This window comes from Gopherus flavomarginatus, chromosome 3 (assembly GCF_025201925.1).
Source record: "Gopherus flavomarginatus isolate rGopFla2 chromosome 3, rGopFla2.mat.asm, whole genome shotgun sequence".
NCBI classification, from domain to species: domain Eukaryota; kingdom Metazoa; phylum Chordata; order Testudines; family Testudinidae; genus Gopherus; species Gopherus flavomarginatus.
Window position 1 is genome coordinate 54,141,438 of NC_066619.1, and position 6,734 is coordinate 54,148,171.

At 37.6% G+C, this 6,734-nt stretch overlaps 1 protein-coding gene across 2 annotated transcripts in view; it reads right to left on the reverse strand.

Moving 5' to 3' along the window:
* HAPLN1 (hyaluronan and proteoglycan link protein 1) overlaps positions 1–6,195 on the reverse strand; it is a 102,403-nt gene extending 96,208 nt beyond the window's left edge. Inside the window, exon 1 of one of the 2 annotated variants that reach the window (XM_050944847.1) lies at positions 5,998–6,195. The gene's annotated coding sequence lies outside the window, so the exon portion shown is untranslated. The other variant, XM_050944845.1, reaches the window with a different exon arrangement.
* Between the last annotated feature and the right edge of the window lie 539 nt (positions 6,196–6,734).

Here is a 6,734-nt window from a genome sequence, read left to right on the forward strand (position 1 = left end):
TTACAAACAAATAAATAGTGTAGCTGTAGCTAGAGTAAGAAGCAATTGGAATTTGTCTAATAATTACACTGCCTGGCTGAATTATTCTTTCTGATATGCCACTTTTAAAACTTTATTTTGGGTTGAATGTTATTATATGTTCACATTTATGTTACTATAGACACCAACAACTTTGGAATGTATCTTTAAATATTTTCTTATTCTAAATGTTTTAAATATTATATGGATTTGTATTTCATTTACTGAATTATGCAGATATTTTGTTGTAAAATTAACCTTGACATTGATATTCTGGGAAGTAAAGTACAGAACATGTGTGCAAGACTTCAGTAAGAGTTAGATTTTCTTAATTATTAATAGCTGAACAATTATTCATTTTCAATTTTTCTGTAGCTTCCAGCAATTTAGCCTTTCAGTATTTTCTCATTCTGCCAGCCTAAGTAAAGTCAATTCACGTCTTAAGCATATATATTCATTGATTACAGATATAACCATTTTAGGCCCTAGTCCCGCAAACCTTTGAACACATGCATAACTTTACTCACAAAAGCAGCTGTATAGAAGTCAATGGAGTTACTAATGTACATACAGTTTTGCATATGTAAATGTTTGCAGGACTGGAGTTGTACATGTTTCTTTTCGTTCATCCAATTTGTGAATAAAGGACCAAAATCCTACAAACACTTATGCAGGCAACTTTATTCACATGGGTAGCCTCCTTTAAATCCCATTAGAGTTCCCATTAACATCAATTGAGTCCTCATGGCAGCAAAGCTACTCATATGGTGGTTTGTAGGATCTGGCCCTAAGTGAATGAAGCTGCATTGTGCCATGGCTTTCATGGAGATGGGCTCCAAAACAGTGACAAGGAGTGCTTGCCACCAACCATGGAAATAAGGGAGATGCCAGTTAAAAAACAATTTAAAGTAATAGCCAATGTGCTGAAAACCAAAGACCAGCAACAGCCTGAAATTTAAAATAATAGATTTTCTATCATCAGGATCTGATGAAAAAATTACACATTCCAAAAGAGAGTGCACTTGAAGGCGCACATCCCCTCCCCCTATATATATATTCTTTATCCTTTATGGTGCCTCAGACATGGTAATATACACATATATATGGTATTACCATGTGTAAGGCACCACAGAGAGTAAAGAAAATATATTATAAATCTTTTATAGATATTATAATTCAGTATCGTGAATTAGGCTTTATTTGATACAGTTTAGCTGATTTGATAACTCACCAAGAAATACAATATTGGTAAAATAACATAACGCTAAAAATGGAAAGCCTTCTTTAATACATCCATCACCTTGCTTGTAAAAATGTGGGCTGAAAATGATCAACCCTAAATTTGAACCATCACTAAATAATTCTTCTCTCTTCTCCATCAAAGCATTTGTTTTCTGCTACTCGGATTTCTGCCAAACACATCTCTAATCTAACCTGTCTCCACTGCCCATATGTTCCTTGTATCCTGTAAGCCTTTAAAATAATTAAGAGATACTGTTAATGGAATGCTATTGCAAGATAATGGTCTCTTGCTATTAGATAAATGTCAAGATGACATTTTTTTTCCAAGCAAGAGGTACATATCCAGTAACAATTTTCTGTTCCAGTGATTTTATTTCCATTCTATCACATGATTAATGATGTAGATTCTGTCATTACATCTGATGCGCACTGCTGCAGAAGAATGACGGTGAGGTAATGTGCCATTAGTAAAAAAGCTTCACTGTGGGACAGACTTTATGGCCTAACAAGGATTCTCTTTACTTCAATTCGGGTTTGATTCCTAGTCGTGGTTCCAGCTGTTCTCAATAAAAATTTTAAATCTATCTACTCCACCTACGAAGCATGCAATCAAATCAATTAGCACATTTTCTGATGAACCATTTTATCTTCTCCAACTTAAATTGGTAAACTTCACCTGATCTGTGGTAGAGCAAATTTCCCCCTGGCTTCAGCCATGAGCTCAGGCGTCATGTTAACAGCCTACTTACTACAGCTCTTGAAAAAACTTTTCAAAGCACCCAGTGGAGGCTTCAAACAGATTACTGTTCTGTGATTTCTTAATATTTCTTTTAAATGTTTGTTTTCAGAGCAACTGATCATGTTCAAGATTTCCACTCTGTCATGATAATTACAGAGAAACAAATAACCTGTTTTGAAGCTCTGTGAATGAAAAGGACAGTTTATTCTATATTGTGTCAGCATTGCCATTTTCTTTACTATTCAGTTTATGACAAAAGTCAGGGGTGGCTGAAGTGTACAAGGCTTGATGCCACAAGATATTTATTGAGTAGTCTCAATACTTATTTGAGCCAATACAATTTGAGGGTGCTTTGCTGTACTTCCCAGAAATGAGACTTTTAGTTGGCTCCATAGGCCAGGTTTCAGTGGTTGCCACTTGAGTTCCAGAACAGGTTATGGGTAGCCAGGTAGCCAGAAGATGACATGGTCTGGAAGTCCACTCTCAAAGTGCAGACTGAGGAGCAGATTCTCAGCTGGTGTAAGTTCTCACCACTCCATTAACTTCCATGGAGCAATGATAATTTACATCACCTGAGGATCTGTAACTAAATGAGGAAACCAGTGGACCAAGAAACATATTCCCCTTCCCCAATGAAGAGAAGAGATGGGGAGGTCCAAGGGAAGGAAAGAACATTAGGAAGAGGCTGAGGAACAGAGAGGAACAAGATGGGGGGAGAATCAGAAAAAGGAAGGGGGAGAGGCTGAGGACCCTTTTCTGGGGAAATGGTCAAATATTTTCATTGCCTATTGCTGGCAAGGAAAGAAATATTTAGTGCCAAAAAATATTTTTATTAGCACCACATTCTGCTTCGTAAAGAAGTTTTTGGAAGCACTGCTGGAGGTACCTTTGAAACACTTACTGCTGATCTTTATCCCTTCCTGTTGGAATATTAGTACAAAACCCCTAAACACTTCACTTCTTTAATATATGCTTAAAATACAGTAAATGCCAGACTATATGCGAGCTGTGAGTATTAGTTACTGCATGATTTAATTACCCCTTGGAAACAGCTAAAGCTCTATTGGTGTCAAATTATGTTAAACTGGAATTAAACTGATCTTTACTGCAACCAACTAATATTTCTCTCTCTCACTCTCTCTCTCTCCCCCCTCCTCTCTCTCTCTCTCTCTCTTACACACACACACACACACACACACATACACACACACACACAGTTAGCTGGTGCCTCATGCTAAAACTAAATAAAGTTGACTTGTTATTGTTAAGTAATGCACTAGATTAGTTACAGATGTGTGGAAAGTTAAAAAAATAGAAGATGATACTGTAGTGAAAGCACAATTTGAAACATCCACTAGGTGGCACACAGTGACCATGTTTAAGTCATCTTATCTTCACAAAACCTCCCATTCATAGACTAAATAAAGAACAGCATTATTAATTTATACCATTGCATCCACCCTATACCTAATATTTGTTTAGCCAGCTGTTTCCTCTAATCCTCCTCAAATGCCATTGATTGAAATCCTAAATATATTCAGACATTTTTACCCCAAAGAACATTTTGTTACCTACAAATTACAAGCTACCTTTTCAAGTGCATGACTGTATTCTACAGTTACTCACAGTGGAGCCAGAATGTCTAATAATTCCTTACAAGCAACAGAAGAAGCTTGTAATCTGAAAAAGATTTTTTTCCAAAATTTACATTTAATTTTTTGGGAAATTTAATTGACAAATTGCTCATTTAAAAATGCAATATATGAAGTGCCCAGTATTTCAACATCTAATGAGAATTTATGTACCACTTCAATAGAAAAGCATATAAAAAGAAACAAATATTAATTCAGACCAAAGCGCTTAGTTCTTGTCATTACTTGCTATATCTCTCAATATGACTAAGATATGATACCAATAATAACACGTTGCACTTGTGTATTCACTTTTCACCTGAAGATCTCCAAGCACTTCATAAACGATGGACCAATGTTATTTTCCCCATTTTATAGAGGAGTAGGGAGGTTAAGTGATTGATCAAGGGCACAAAGCAAGGCAGGATTTGAATTCAGCTCTCTTGGTTCCAAAGCCCATGCTTAGAGACTCCTACACTCTTTTCCTGTAACATTTCTACATTAACTCTGGAGACTCTGGAGTCTTCCCAATCTGCCAGAAAATGTCCTTCCCACCTTATTACACACAGAGAGAACAACAAGGATGTCGTTAGGACCCTCTCAAATCTGTAATTTCAGAAACCATTCCTGTATAAGCGCAACTCGGTGTACCAGCCTAGACCCTTCTTACAAGCACTAGCTGTGTTATCCCTGCCAAAAGAAAGTGAGAGGAAATAACCCAGCAGGGATATAATGAAATGATTCTTTACTGTGCAAATCTCTGCAATACTTTTGAATTATACTGGCAGTCTTTTCTCTGAAATAGAAAATTGCTGTAGCTAAATGCTTCACTTCATATCAAAATGGTGTTTCTCCTTTCAAACTCCTCAGATATTCAGGGCTCTTATTAGGATGACAGGCCTTTTGGCTCATTTTCATTGCAGACCAGCAATGTCTTGATTACTGCATTGGCTTTATTATTTATTTCACTTAAGAAAGCAGTTGTTCTCCACTGAACTCAATTTTCCCCTTTTGTAATGATTGTCAGTTCGGTGGATAGCTAATCTGAAATGTAATATTACATTAGTTTTTTTACATTAAAAGATTGTACATATGGGTGAGAACCTTAGCCAGTAAAACTCAGTGGCACTTGGCTCCTCACCACTTACACTTCTTTGGCATCTGCATTTTCAAATATCATATGTCAAGTTTCTCTTATCATTAACAAAACTAATGAAAATTGTATTGCTAACTTCATACTTATACTCAATGAAACATGCCTGCATAAATATTAAAAACTCATTACACTTTAGTAAAGTTCATTTGTAGTGAATCAATATTACATTCAACTTTAAGAAATTAATTCATACGATCCTTTTTTTTCTTCAAGTACTGCTAACTTTCAAGAAACTCCTCAAAGTTTGTTTGACTGTATGACGTCATACATACATACACATCCATGTATACATTCCACACTGAAAATTCCTAACTGCAATGTCTGTATTGTGTATTTTTCCAGTGACAAAGGAATGTAAAGCAATATGACAACTTAATTCGAACACATTACACAAGTTCATTCCAACTAAACACTTGCATCTAAACCATCCATAGCCAACACTTCTGATTTTGGCATGAGGAGCATTTGGAATGAGCGTTTTCTACTTTTAACAATAAAAAACAAATAAACACTTCTTGAAGCTAAATAGCTATTATAGCATCTATAAATCTCAGAGATTTAACTTTGATGATACTAGTAATTTATATGTTATCTCAAGTTTCCGTTGACAATAGGCAAAATATGTTGAAACAACGATGGATCATACCAGATTCTTTCCCCATCTAATACGATCACTCCTAAAGCAATGGGTGGGACAAACACATTCACAACTCTTCAGCTTTTCTTTCAGCCCACACTATCCTCCCCTTCCCAAGTCCTGTAAACTATTTTAACAGGATTTTAACAGATGGGGAAGTTACCTCTCGGAAACATTAATCTCTGTGAAATGTATAGTCTCACAGGAGAAAACCAGTGGACTAAACTATGCCATTTTCATATTTCAAACAGAATCTGCGGTTGCAATATGATCTCTCATCTCATCTACTAACACAGCGCACTTAAAGTCAGATAAACGGAGGGTAGCCAATTTCAAGCCCTCTCTCCCACTTTTGCCAAACTAGAGCTCTTCAAAATCCCGTTAGGACACGATCATAGCTGATGCCTTGAGACGTTACCTGCTGGATACCATACATCTGAAAGAAAGTCTTTCCTCCCGAAAAAAAATGTTTTGTTTTTACCTTTTCCAGAGCTCCAAAGTTAAGATGCTCTCAAAACTCCACAGCAGTTTGAAACGGAGGACACAAAATGCAGAGCAAGTTTTTGGTGCTCACCTTAAGTTTGTGTGTGCAGGATATGTCCAGAATGTCTCTTTGTGACTCTGGATGGCAGAGGTCCTGATTCAGGGAAGAGGGAGCCACTTTCTCACCGAGAGGGAAAGAAAAGCACCACGTCACAAGTTAAGTACGGCTCCACGAGTTAATTACAGCCCAACGTGCATTCAAACCCCAGGAACGAGTGCCCAGAGAGGCTGGAACACCGCGGCGTCTCAATACAGCGCACTGTCCCTTCACATCTGTCCTGACGTCCTCCTCTCTATGAGTGTCCCGATGTCCTGCCCTCCTCAGCAGCTAAAAATTTCCCTCACACCACATGCACGCCCCAGGTTAAAAACAAAGTGAGCAATTGACAGAGTTTTTTTCACAGGAAGGGATTACTCAAGTGAGAGTGCCTGACACCCTCCGAAACACGATACTTCACACAACTTGTCTCTCTATTCCCCCAAGCCCCTTTCCCCTTTACATCTAGAGATGGGAAGATGCTCTTTTCTGGAAAAGAAAGTAAGTGAAGCTGTGAGATAAGAGGGGAATGGGAAAGCTGGATCTAACTGGATCTTGCTGGGTTTTGGCCCCAAGCCCCAAACTGTACAATCAAACCAGAGAACAACTCAAAGCCCCAACTATTACAACAAGGGGAGTCCCACTGAGCCACAGCATGAGTGTCACAAAACCTGGATCTGGCAACATTTTGGCTCCAAGCCCTAATTTTAACCCCCTAAAGAGAAAACAGT